Source organism: Heterodontus francisci, chromosome 11, assembly GCF_036365525.1.
Source record: "Heterodontus francisci isolate sHetFra1 chromosome 11, sHetFra1.hap1, whole genome shotgun sequence".
Taxonomy (NCBI): Eukaryota; Metazoa; Chordata; class Chondrichthyes; order Heterodontiformes; family Heterodontidae; genus Heterodontus; species Heterodontus francisci.
In genome coordinates, this window is record NC_090381.1 from 54,499,931 (window position 1) to 54,514,399 (window position 14,469).

General features: G+C 42.4%; 1 protein-coding gene and 1 long non-coding RNA gene across 4 annotated transcripts in view; both read left to right on the forward strand.

Annotated features, from left to right (window-relative positions):
* The window catches only part of schip1 (schwannomin interacting protein 1), a 763,480-nt gene that overhangs the window by 266,859 nt on the left and 482,152 nt on the right, over window positions 1-14,469 (forward strand). The window lies entirely within an intron of this gene.
* LOC137375263 (uncharacterized) overlaps window positions 12,277-14,469 on the forward strand; it is a 94,569-nt gene continuing 92,376 nt past the window's right edge. Inside the window, exon 1 of the long non-coding RNA XR_010975962.1 lies at window positions 12,277-12,352. This is a non-coding gene — a long non-coding RNA (uncharacterized lncRNA). The remainder of the gene's footprint in view (window positions 12,353-14,469) is intronic.

The window sequence follows — 14,469 nt, forward strand, 5'->3', positions numbered from 1 at the left end:
CCTCTGCTGCAACCATCTCAATTCCAAGATATTTACCTTTGCATGGATATTAACCAGATAAAATATTGACAAAATTAATCTCCAGAAATATGGCAGCCACCAAATTCACAACCAAAAGATTTGAATTATGTTAGCAGATGGACAGCCTAGGCAGATAGTGCTAGTATTGTTTCAGTATTGGTTATTTAATTGGTATTTTATTCAATTAAATGAATTGAATGTCATGTTGTATCACGGAAGAAACACTTTTAAATTTTAAATGTCAAGCTTCTACTATTTGTTCCCATGAAGAACAAAACACAACCCCATCCTTTTCCTCAGTGTGAATAACTCTATATGTTGTCTCTCTCTGTATGAGTTAAGTAATTATATTTGTAGTTCTGTAGTTTAATTTTTATAGTTCTGTTCTTGGCTGTTCAGTTATGATTGTTTTATTCTTAATGCACAAATTAATAGACCATTACATTTCAGGTGTCTGAATCTCAAATAAATCCTCTCTATTTGTATTTAGTGCAGAGTGTTGCTGTATTTCAATGTTCCGTTCATGTGTATTATGAACTGACATGTGATCTCATTACATGGCGACCTTGTTTAAATATTAAAATGGTAGTTTCACTATTTCTGGAATAGTTTTGGTATTTTTACTATATTGTAATAGTAATAGTTAACTGTGGAAATTAACTTTGAGCTCAGTCATTTTGAAAGTAACAACTTTAAAAAGTAGGTTTTCTATTTTTTCAGTGAAAAATGGTTACAAACTGCATGGCAAGCAAAGACTGTGGCCTGGAGCTTCCGCTCGGTTGCACTGTTATTCTTCAGCTTAATTCACCCAAAATCAAGTGCAAAAGTTAGTGGAATTTTAAGTGCATGTTATGCTCAGCACATATCGAGACTCTGCAATCTTTTTCACTAGTTTTAAAAATATTGCACAGTAAGATGGCTCCGCTCACAAAACTGGCCAAGTCCCCAGATCAAACTAATCACCATTGCACATTTTTTCTTATTGTGCCCGTTTGCAGGCCTTCCATGAGGCTCTTAAAATTAAGCAAGGGCACTAATAGGCACATTTTGAAAGCATTTGAATATGTTATTTAATTTACTAGAAACTGACTAGTGTAACTAGAAAATAGTTCTGTGTGGATTTTTGAAGTCATTTTCAGTTATTTAAAATTGAGTTATCTACGGGTGGTGGACTGATTAAAAACTAATTTTTGACACTGATTTTTGTGATAAACCCCTTTTCATCTGTACTAATCAAACTGCACCAATTTATCACTCTTCAACATGTCAAAGAATAGTTCTAAAAGCAAAACTTTTTTAAAAAATCATTTTCTAAAACACTGCCCAATTGCACTGGTTCATGGCAGATTTTACCTTCACAAATATGCGAATGAGTTTGAGAAGAAACTTGCGGAAAAGAAAACACATCTGCAAATGAGCACAATTTTGGGTGCAATTTGTGCCTAGATTGGGCGGCACAGTGGCACAGTGGTTAGCACCGCAGCCTCACAACTCCAGGGACCCGGGTTCGATTCTGGGTACTGCCTGTGCAGAGTTTGCAAGTTCTCTCTGTGACCGCGTGGGTTTTCGCCGAGTGCTCCGGTTTTCTCTCACAGTCAAAGACTTGCAGGTGATAGGTAAATTGCCCGTTGTAAATTGCCCCTAGTGTAGGTAGGTGGTAGGGAATATGGGATTACTGTAGGATTAGTATAAATGGGTGGCTGTTGGTCGGCACAGACTCGGCGGGCCGAAGGGCCTGTTTCAGTGCTGTATCTCGAAATAAATAAAATAAAAAATTGCTGATTGCACCCGAAGTGGAAACTCTAACTCTGTGGGCTGAATTTTATGAATGCGCTGCAGTTCATGGTGGTGCACTCTAAAAACAGCATGCATCCCGCGTGGATACGCCGTCCCTGAGCCCCCACGATATTACGCACGGGGGCTCGTTTAAATAGAGGGGGTGGAGCGGCTGCCCCCGATGATGTAAGGTGGCAGCCGCTGCGTCCCCAGCAACGGCATTTGGCGCCAACGCGCAGGCGCTGTCGCCATTTTTAAAGGGCTTTAAGCCCTTAACACACCTTTAAATTTTGAAAGATGGATTGCAGTTAATATGTTTTTAATAAATAATTAGGAGATGGAGGCCTTTCCCCAACCACACCCCCCCCCCCCACATTGGTCCTTTCATTGCCTGAAATGACCATCCATTGATTTTACAAAGGCCCAAAACTTTGCCCCCCAATGTTCAATTTTTTGCCCTTCATCCCCTTCCCACCATCTCCACATCCAATTAAAATTGATTTCACGGGTCGAGACGGGCCTCTCCCTGCAGCATTTTACTGGCCAACGCACCTCAACCCGCGGCATCAAGGGGCCGGTAAAATTCAGCCCTCTGTCTCCAGGTGCTTCAGGGTTTAGTAAGGTACAAAGAATTGTGTTTTAGACATTGAGTTGCCTTCAGTTTATGTCAGTTAGGTAAAAGGAGAAAAGAATGACAGTTCAGCAATTTTGTGTTGTGGCATGCTAAGTGCACTATTTTAATTATCTGTATAAATTTTTGCAATTTTGGCAGCTTGCCAAGAACAGATTGTATTCAGATAAGCAAACGCACAGCTGCCCGTTTTGTAGCAGAATGAACAAAAACAGCTAGATAACAACAACTCAGTTCTGGTCATTCGTGACAAAGGCGGGATTGAAGAAATTGTACCTTGAGTCTTCAAGATTGTAGTTCAGCCAGAACTGCTTTAAATTTTATCTCTATATAATGTTATCAGTTGCATAAACTCTACTATGGCTGTCTATAAGCAAGAAACTGTACGACAGTAACCTATCTGAATGATTCATCCACATGTTCTGTCATGACTGAGGTAACAGAGAATGAAAAATCCGAAATAAAGGATATAATCATCAGCGCCATTGTTTTCAATTTACAATTTGTCCATTGGTTTATAATTAAAGAATATGCCAAAGTCCATTTTTAGTCAATTGCATTATGGGATCATCTTGAATGTTTGCCAGTATTTTCCGAATTGTATTCCGTGATTCTGCCCAACTTTCGATCAAAACGACACATTGATGGAAGGGCATCCCCCACGGCCCCATTGATCCAACAGGAGAGGTTTCCCCTCCAATCCAAGGGCCCCTCTGCCTTCCTTTCTCTGAAATATTAAATAATTTTTCCACCTCCATTTTGAGGCACTGTCCCGATCTCTTACCTACTTCAGCAGCACCCACCTCCCCCAGTGAGGCTGCCGGCCCTGTGATTGGGCCTGCAGCATTGGGAGCCCGCCAAGACGGTGAGCGCGGAGGCAACCAATTAGGAGGTCACCTCTGGAAATATAACACCGCCATTTGGCTCTGGAGAATGTGGGCTTGGGCCCCCCCCCACCCCCTTTTGGTCCTGATGTCAGTGTCCCGAAGCCCATGGGAAAATCCTGCCCAATGTTTCAGGTCGATGACCTTTCTTCAAAACAAAGAAATTAAATTCTCATTCAGTACACGCCACAAGATAAATACAGATGAGGAAGGCTATCTGTTCATTGATGGAAAAACAGACCTTTTTTCAAGAAGCATTAACATTTTAAGAAATTTTCTGTTCTTCATAGCTTTGGTGGTGGTTTTATATAGTGCGCTATTTAATGACGAGAGCAAAGGTAATAAAAAGGGCCACCTGAAAGAATTGAAAATTATTAAGAATATTTTAATGTTGTAAAAATGTCTGATGATCTGCATGTGTTGGCTAGAATTAACATTCAAGGCATGTTTCAGCTTTGCTCAGTATAATGCATTTCTCAATATCACTTGCCCTGCAGGGTATACTAGTAACATTTAAAAAAAAAATTGAATTGTGTATCAAAAGAAATCAAAAAAATCACTGTTGTTCTTGTAATCAATCATTGGGTTACATATGACAGGCAAAATGTTTTCCACTTGCCTTAGGACTGCAAGAGCCACAGTGGTTACCAGGCCTCTCAAAATTGAACAAGGTATTTATTTTCATTTTTGGTTGTTGTACAGTTTAAACCTGAAAAATAATTATTAAAGTTGCAAACGGTTTGACTTGGCTACTTAGGGAATGCTATCTTTATTTTAAAAGGTTGACAAAAATGGCTTAAATGATTATTTGGCTCCCAACCAACAGAGTCATGATTCCCGATCCTGTGCCTGTCACTCGAGCTTGCCAGCTGTTGTTAATTTCTTTCACCTTAGTTAACCATTGATTTGTAGCTTTTATCCCTTGTCCATGACGCTGTGCTGCTGGCAGCTGAGATTGTTGCATCCTTCTGATTGAAGGACTGGGTGTAAACAACACCAAGTGGGCAGAAATAAAATATATTTCAGAAATAGGTTTTATAAATATATTTGTAGCAAGCAGACACTTGGTGCTCCAAGCTGGGGACATTGTATTAAATGGTCAAAACATGATAAGTATTTCAAATGAATTCTTTACTGGGGAAATTTTAACCAAACTCACTCTTTGGGTAAATGGTGGGGTCAGGTGCAATGTTGGTTTTATACCCTGCCTGATTTTACTCTGCATTGACTTCTATGGAGAATAAAATCAGGCAAGATATAAATTAACATTCCACCCCATCCCATGCATTTCCTACATGGTGAGTTAGGTTACGATTACCTCCATTGTGTCTGTTCACATAGGAAACTTCAGACAATCTTCTTACTTTGGGGTAGAATGTCCAAGGCAAGCTTTTGAGTTTCTAAAAAGAAAGTAGTAACTGATAAAGAGGTAATGGACAGGCTGGAGGCATGAAGAAACTAAGGCGCTAGTTCCAGATGGAAGGCAGTCTAGAGTATTTCCTAACCAAATTGAACATGTTCCAGTTGCTAAGTTTAGGGAATCCTTGGTAAAGGGGACTGTGCCTGAGGATTAGAGAAAAAGGAGCATGATGTTGAGAGGAAAAGAGAAAATCTATGGAATTACAGGTCACTTAGGCTGACATCTGTAGTAAGGAAGGTACTGAAAGCATCTTTTTGCACTTTTTATAGGTTGAAATCATCACAAATAATTTCTGCAGGGATACTCCCAATCTCCTGCAGTAACTTCAGCATGATAGCAGTTGTTAACACAATTTCTCCAAGTTTTTACCAATTCTCCATTGAAATTATGGCAGGAAACTAAGGAGCCGCTGAGGAAATTCTATGTCTATGTTCCCTTTTCTCTAGCCCCCATTTCCAAGGATTCCTTAAAGATACCAACTAGAAATTGTCCAATTTCATTAGTTACATTATCAATCTCCTCCTATGAGTCAGTTTGACTTTGTCTTACAACATTTTTCTGTGAGTTCATGTCTGCCAAATTTCTTGGAGTTTTTTGAGGAGGTAACAAACCTTGTGGAGGGATGAACTAAGTGGATGTTATTTATTTAAATTTTGGCAAAACTTTTGGCACAGTGCGACATCGTAGACTGGTCCTCCAGTTTGGAAGGTACAGTATGGGTTGAATGCTTATGAAATGGATGGAAAATTGTTTGAAGCAAAAGAGGAAAACGGTGGTTGTTTGTGGAGCTGGACCATCATGGAAGGAGATTGAAGTGTCTCAGGGTTCAGTACTGAGAACTTTGCTGTTTACATTGTGCATATAAAACTTGGAAGTGGGGACAGCAACACAACTCTCCAAGTTTGCAGATGACACCAAACTGAGAGAAACACCAAAAAGCAGGGAACAGGCTTATCAAACATAAAAAGACCTGGGTAGATTAGCAAGCTGGATTGAGAAGTGGCAGATGTCAATTGATATGGGCAAAGGTGAGGTGAGAGTGACTGCCCTTGACATAAAGGCAGCTTTTGGCCAAGTATGACATCAAGGAGCCCTAGCAAATTTGAGTTCAATGGGAATCAGGGGAAAACTCTCTGCTGGTTGGAGTCATACCTATCACAATGGAAGATGGTTGTGGTTGTTGGAGGTCAATCATCTCAGTCCCAGGACATCACTGCAGGAGTTCCTCAGGGTAGTGTCCTAGGCCCAACCATCTTTAGCTTCTTCATCAATGATCTTCCCTCCATCATAAGGTCAGAAGGGGGGATGTTCGCTGATAATTGCACAATGTTCAGCACCATTCGCGACTCCTCAGATACTGAAGCAGCCCGTGTCCAGATACAGCAAGACCTGGACAGTGTCCAGTCTTGGGCTGATAAGTGGCAAGTAACATTCGTGCCACACAAGTGCCAAGCAATGACCATCTCAAACAAGAGAGAATCTAACCATCTCCCCTTGATCTTCAACGGCATTACCATCGCTGAATCCCCCACTATTGACATCCTGGCCGTTACCATTGATCAGAAACTAAACTGGACCAGCCACATAAATAATGTGGCTACAAGAGCAGCTGAGAAGCTAGGAATTCTGTGGCGAGTAACTCACCTCCTGACTCCTCAATGCCTGTCCACCATCTACAAGGCACAAGTCAGGAGTCTGATGGAATACTCTCCACTTGCCTGGATTTGTGCAGCTGCAACAACAATCAAGAAGCTCAACACCATCCAGGACAAAGCAGCCTGCTTGACTGGCACCCCATGCACTACCTTCAACATTCACTTCCTTCACCACTGACGCACAGTGGCAGCAGTGTGTACCATCTACAAGATGAACTGCAATAACTCACCAAGCCTCCGTCGACAGCACCTTCCAAATCCGCGACCTCTACCACCTTGGAGGACAAGGGCAGCAGATGCATGGGAACACCACCACCTGCAAGTTCCCCTCCAAGCCACATACCATCCTGACTTGGAACTATATCGCTGTTCCTTCACTGTCGCTGGGTCAAAATCCCGGAACTCCCTTCCTAACAGTACTGTGGGTGTATCTCCACCGCAAGGACTGCAGCGGTTCAAGAAAGTAGCTCACCACCACCTTCTCAAGGACAATTAGGGATGGGCAATAATTGCTGGCCTAGACAGCGATGCCCACATCCCATGAATGAATAAAAAAATGCCAAGATTGGGAAAGGATGGTGAATGTTATGGAATGATCTTCCAAGGGAGGTAGTGATGATAACTTTATCAGTTATTTCTAGAGTGGGTTAGAAAAGTCTCTAATAAAAAATGTGATAAATAGTTGCTTGATAGTACAGAACTTGAGTATTGTTGTCGAAGTTTTTCGTCTTGCACTCATCAGGACAGGTCAAAGAGTGCCAAATTTCAAAGGGAACAACAATTTATACTGCATGAGAAAAGAGTGCTGATTGGTTGGCAAGTCGAATCTGATTGGTCGAGACTTCGCCATAGAGAATGCACCAAGGAACTACTGTCCCCCAAGCTTTTGTTAAGTTCAAAAAAGATGCAATGCTGGGAAATTTTCCTTGTGCCTGCAGAGGACAGGTCCCTGCATATGAATCTATGTAGCTTCTAGCAAGCATAAGTGAGACACATTACGAGCCCAACTGGTAATCTTAAATCGGTTGTTAGTGTAATTCTTAGCACACTTGGGATTGTTAAGTAAGTGCTGTCCAATCGCAGAATCACATCTAACGTTAGACATTATGTTCTGAGTTTTGCAAGTACAGGCTGGTTGAGTACGGACAGTACTCTGCCTTTTGTGAACAGCCGAAGGGATTTGCTGTTAGATATGATCCGCCAGTTGTTGGGACTTACGGCCTACGTACCTGGCATCGCACTGGCACTGGAATTCATATACCACATTACCCATTTGTGTGGTAGGCAGAACATCTTTTTGGCTTGACGGCAGCATCCTGTTAATGGAAAATACCACTTGTGTCGCCACTACATAGTAGCAGTGTGAAATTACTAGATTCATATGTTGCTCAAATTTTTGAGATACCTTACCCTTCCAGGGTAATTTGAGGTAGACTGGGCACTTTTCAGGTCCGAGAGTATGTAGATCATATCATACAGCAAATCCCTTCAGCTGTTCGCAATGGGCCGAGTACTGACTATATTCGACCAGCCCATACTTACAAAACTCAGAACACAATGTTTAGCATTAGATGTGATTCCAACAATCCCGAGTATGCTAAGGATTGCACGAACAACCTATTTAAGATTATCAGTCAGGCTCACAATGTGGCTCATGTACGCTTGCTAGAAGCTACATATATTCATACACAGGGACCTGTCCTCTGCAGGCAAAAGAAACATGTCCTGGCATTTCACCGTTTTAAGAATTTAACAAAACCTTGGGGGACAGTAGTTCCCTGGTGCATTTTCCATGGCAACTTCTCGACCAATCAGAGTCAACTTGCCAACCAATCAGCACCCTTTCCTCATGCAGTATAAATTGTTGTTTCCTTTGAAATTTGGCTTTCTTGCCTATGTCCTGAAGAATGCAAAATGAAAAGTTTCGACAGCATGTCTCTTTCTCAGCAAGGATAAGAGGCTTCCAGGAATATAATATTTCTCAAATGTTGGCACTGGCCAGATGGTCTTTTCTGGTCCTGTATGTTCCTAAGTACCTGTATTTGTTTCTGATATTTTCTTCCCATTTACTCCTTTCTGGATCTTCCTGAGCAATGAATCATACCTCATTTGAAAGAGAAGCAGGTGACCTGTTTCCAGGACTTCACCAATACCGTTGTTTGACCAAGGGTGTGCAAGAAGTAACCTGCAGCAGTGAGCCTTTCAGTTTTCACTGCCAAAATTCGGCAGGAGCTGGGGAATGTAGATTGGGAGCAGCTGTTTGAAGATAAATCCGCATTTGATATGTGGGAGGCTTTTAAAGAGAGGTTGATTAGCGTGCAGGGGAGACATGTTCCTGTAAAAATGAGGGATAGAAATGGCAAGATTAGGGAACCATGGATGACAGGTGAAATTGTGAAACTAGCTAAGAGGAAAAAGGAGTTCCGAAGAAGGGTCACTGACCCGAAACGTTAACTCTGCTTCTCTTTCCACAGATGCTGCCAGACGTGCTGAGTGATTCCAGCATTTCTTGTTTTTGTTTCAGATTTCCAGCATCCGCAGTATTTTGCTTTTATTTTAGTGTTTAATTCACTGCCACTTCTCTTCCAGGAATGCCTACCTTGAAGAAGTTCTGCTCTTCTCTCCGACGGGATTTTCGTTTGTCTCTTTTACCTTGTTCACCTTCATTGCTTTCTATTTCCCTCCTGGTGTTTGATAAGGTATCTACCAAAACTCGTTTTCACAGCCACATCTCCTTCCTCAGTGACTGTCTCCGGCTCCAACTTATTCCACGTGGATTCCAACTGCAGTTTCACCCATCATGCTTCGAAACCACACAGGATCACAGGTATCTCCGAGAAATACAACGTTCCTCGGACTGCTACTCTCGCCGCATCCTGAGATCCACACTCAGTGCTATGCGCCGCCACATGCACACACTGGACCTCTCTCTCCAGCAGCACCGTCTCACCTTATCTCAAAGCTGTTCTACTCCGCAGTTTCATCTCATCTTACGTCTCATCCGACGCATTAACAAAAAACTTTTTTTCTTCCTTTCAGGTGTTAAGGAACGCAAGCTCCAGCAGCTGATGGGGACTAATGCCCCTCCAGATCCTCCTTCTGCTTCACTTCCCTCTGACCCCACCCCTTCTGATCTGACCCCTTGCCGTGTATTCACTATACCCCCTGACCTCCCCCTCTCTGATGCTGAGCGTTCTGTACTCAGCAAAGGTCTCAGTTTTATCCCCTTACGCCCCCACCTCAATGAATTTCGTGCTCGGCATGACGTTGAGCTCTTCTTCCGTCGCCTCCGCCTCCGGGCTCACTTCTTCGACCAGGAGTCCTCCCCCCGACCAGCAGACCCATTCACCCGCCTCCAGCATTCTCCCTCTACCTGGACCCCTCCCCCTGGCCTCTTACCCGCTCTTGATCTCTTCATTGAAAATTGTCGGCGAGACATTGGTCGTCTCAATTTCTCTGCCCCCCTCACTCACTCTAACCTGTCCCCCTCTGAACTTGAGGCACTCCGTTCTCTCAGGTCTAACCCCGACATGGTCATCAAACCTGCAGACAAGGGTGGTGCTGTTGTTGTATGGCGTACCGACAGTTCCGAAGAAGGGTCACTGACCCGAAACGTTAACTCTGCTTCTCTTTCCACAGATGCTGCCAGACCTGCTGAGTGATTCCAGCATTTCTTGTTTTTGTTTCAGATTTCCAGCATCCGCAGTATTTTGCTTTTATTTAAGCATACATAAGGTCTAGGCGGCTGAAGAAAGACGAAGCTTTGGAAGAATATCGGGAATGTAGGACCAATCTGAAACGAGGAATTAAGAGGGCTAAAAGGGGTCATGAAATATCTTTAGCAAACAGGGTTAAGGAAAATCCCAAAGCCTTTTATTCATATATGAGGAGCAAGAGGGTAACTAGAGAAAGGACTAGAGAAAGGATAGAGAAAGAGTTCCGAAGAAGGGTCACTGACCCGAAGCGTTAACTCTGCTTCTCTTTCCACAGATGCTGCCAGACCTGCTGAGTGATTCCAGCATTTCTTGTTTTTATTTTATATTAGAGAAAGGATTGGCCCACTCAAGGACAAAGGAGGAAAATTATGCGTGGAGTCAGAGAAAATGGGTGAGATTCTAAACGAGTACTTTGCATCAGTATTCACCGAGGAGAGGGACATGACGGATGTTGAGGTTAGGGATAGATGTTTGATTACTCTAGGTCAAGTCGGCATAAGGAGGGAGGAAGTGTTGGGTATTCTAAAAGGCATTAAGGTGGACAAGTCCCCAGGTCTGGATGGGATCTATCCCAGGTTACTGAGGGAAGCGAGAGAGGAAATAGCTGGGGCCTTGACAGATATCTTTGCAGCATCCTTAAACACAGGTGAGGTCCCGGAGGACTGGAGAATTGCTAATGTTGTCCCCTTGTTTAAGAAGGGTAGCAGGGATAATTCAGGTAATTATAGACTGGTGAGTCTGACGTCAGTGGTAGGGAAGCTGCTGGAGAAGATACAGAGGGATAGGATCTATTCCCATTTGGAAGAAAATGGGCTTATCAGTGATAGGCAACATGGTTTTGTGCCGGGAAGGTCATGTCTTACCAACTGAATAGAATTCTTTGAGGAAGTGACAAAGTTGATTGATGAGGGAAGGGCTGTAGATGTCATATACATGGACTTCAGTAAGGCGTTTGATAAGATTCCCCATGGTAGGCTGATGGAGAAAGTGAAGTCACATGGGGTCCAGGGTGTACTAACTAGATGGATAAAGAACTGGCTGGGCAACAGGAGACAGAGAGCAGCAGTGGAAGGGCGTTTCTCAAAATGGAGACGTGTGACCAGTGGTGTTCCACAGGGAACCGTGCTGGGACCACTGTTGTTTGTGATATACATAAATGATTTGGAGGAAAGAATAGGTGGTCTGATTAGCAAGTTTGCAGACGACACTAAGATTGGTGGAGTAGCAGATAGTGAAGGGGACTGTCAGAGAATACAGCAGAATATAGATAAATTGGAGAGTTGGGCAGAGAAATGGCAGGTGGAGTTCAATCCGGGCAAATGCGAGGTGATGCATTTTGGAAGATCCAATTCAAGAGTGTCCTATACAATAAATGGAAAAGTCCTGGGGAAAATTGATGTACAGAGAGATTTGGGTGTTCAGGTCCATTGTTCCCTGAAGGTGGCAACGCAGGGCAATAGAGTGGTCAAGAAGGCATACGGCATGCTTTCCTTCATCGGGCGGGGTATTGAGTACAAGAGTTGGCAGGTCATGTTACAGTTGTATAAGACTTTGGTTCGGCCACATTTGGAATACTGCGTTCAGTTCTGGTCGCCACATTACCAAAAGGATGTGGATGCTTTGGAGAGGGTGCAGAGGAGGTTCACCAGGATGTTGCCTGGTATGGAGGGCGCTAGCTATGAAGAGAGGTTGAGTAGATTAGGATTATTTTCATTAGAAAGACGGAGGTTGAGGGGGGACCTGATTGAGGTGTACAAAATCATGAGAGGTATAGACAGGGTGGATAGCAAGAAGCTTTTTCCCAGAGTGGGGGATTCAAATACTAGGGGTCACGAGTTCAAAGTGAGAGGGGATAAGTTTAGGGGGGATATGCGTGGAAAGTTCTTTACGCAGAGGGTGGTGGGTGCCTGGAACGCGTTGCCAGCGGAGGTGGTAGACGCAGGCACGATAGCGTCTTTTAAGATGTATCTAGACAGATCCATGAATGGGCAGGAAGCAAAGAGATACAGACCCTTAGAAAAAAGGCGACATGTTTAGATAGAGGATCTGGATCGGCGCAGGCTTGGAGGGCCGAAGGGCCTGTTCCTGTGCTGTAATTTTCTTTGTTCTTTGTTCTCTTTGTTCTTTGTGTCCGACTTCCTCTTGGTGCCTCCCCATGACAGTACAGTGAGATCTAAGCTTCTGGAATGGAGACCACTCTGTGGGTCAGTGCATTGGAGATCAAAGTGCTGCAGCATTGCTAAAAAAAAGTATGATTTAAAATTTATTATCTCAATGCTTAATGTAAACGAATCTCTGTTCTAGTTTGACTGGGTTACCTTCAAGATAAATACTTTTACCCTGATCTTGTAATCAATTTACAGCCATATGAAAAGTCACAGAGACACTGTTACTCTTAGTTAACTATACTTTTTTTTCTGCATCACAGGAAATTTAAATCTGTTTCCTTCCTTCTTATGAACAGAGTTAACACTCCAAGTTTGCTCTTTTGCATTTAGACTGATTTACTCTTTTCTAGTCATCAGCCTGCTGTTACATATCACAAGAATATTGCTCCTTTCCTCTCCTTTACGGTGATATAACTGCTTTAATATATGCATATTTTATAAAGACCTCTATAAATCATAGTTTACAACCATCTGGGATATTGCTTAAATGAGAGCATGAGAGCCTAGTTTCTTTTGAATAAATATTCAGAATTCACATAGAAAGTGGTTGTAAAATAGATTATTCTAGTCCTGCAGCAGTAAAAAAATCAGCCCTTTTTTCTTGTCCGTTATAATTTAATCTTTAAAATTTGAGTTAAAAAAATTGCCTTCATATATTCTAAAGTAATAAGGGCTGAAAAATCCTTTTAGCTGCGATACAGTTCACAGATCTGGACTGCATGGTTTGCAAAATAAAAATTGCTTTTCAGTGGTCATAATTCAAAATTAAGACGCTATTATATTCCATAGGTCCTGAGGTCTTTTTAAAGCCATTCATACTGTGCATATCACATTGATTTTAAAAAGTGTTTGTTCTGAATTTCTGAGAAAGTAAAGATATTTTCAGTGGGACTTTCTGGCTGTGACCCTCCGTCCTTCATCTCAGTTTACAGTAGAAAACAAATCATCCCTCTGCTTGAATTTCATTTCAAGGAATGAAAGTGATAGACTGAATGTAGCACTATGAATGGTGATGAGCAGAAATCCATGACCAAATATTCAAACAACATGACTGGGCAGTTCTTAACAAGTACTTGCTGATATTGTTGCTCAAGAGTCTCATCAGAGCCTTGAGCTAAAGCTTGCCTGAGGGCAGAACACAATGGATGGACATACGCCAACCTATTATAGGATTTTCCACCCCTTCCCAGAGTCTTCTGGAACTGAAGGTTAATCTCCTGGGCACTGCTGCTGGCAGCCTGGAAGAAAAGTACTTTCTGTCGACAGTTGCCCCCTATACATCTCTATAGCACAGAGCTGCACTCTGCATTACAGTTGGTAGATATATCTTAAATCTACCAATAGCTGCTCAAAAAAGAACCCCCGAGCCTAATACAAGCTGGTAAAGTCCATGCAGTGAGAAGTGATAGGCAGCTGGCACAGTACTTTGCAGCAGTGCCAAGTTACAGTCACTAGGGGAAGAGAAGTTCCCTTTTTTTTTTAATTCTCCACTCCTCACTTTTTGTAGCCTCGATCTGTTGGATAATGGTACTGATTTCATTTAATTGAGAAAGCACATGTGCTTTGCACTGATAGCACTCCAATCCGATGCAAGACACTCCAAGCTCGGTCTGTTGTGCAGTCAGTGCTGTCAGCTTGCATTGGTGGTTAATGGTACTTCTGCAGGGAGTTCAATTGCATTTATGCTTGTGAAGGATCATGTCAGTGTTCAGCTTGCATTTAATACTACCTGTGATCAATTGTAGCATTTACTGCAGTGCATGCCTTTATAACATGCCTTGGAACTATGTAATCCTGCTTATACCGCTACATTTCGATCCTTCCCAAGAGTCTTAAAGAAACCTTTTTTGTTTTATGTACAGTTACTTACTGGTGCAAGAAATGTTTGGGGAAATAGTGCTGGGACACAAGGAAAATCAGAGTGTGAAAGAAAATCTTAAAATGGTTCATGAAAACCTCTTCAACAATTTTTGGCAAAATTGTAAGAACATTGTGAGAGAGCAACAAAGTGACGTAAGCTTCAGTATTAGCATTAATAGAAAAATGTGACCCAAATTTGGCACAACAGGAAGCAAGATTTGTGATAAATGTGTGCACCCAACAGAAGAATTGTTTTTATATATAATAAACAGGGTGGTTCTGGAGATGGTCACATGACCAAATGTCACACGATTAGATGACATGTTATCAAGTTTCCA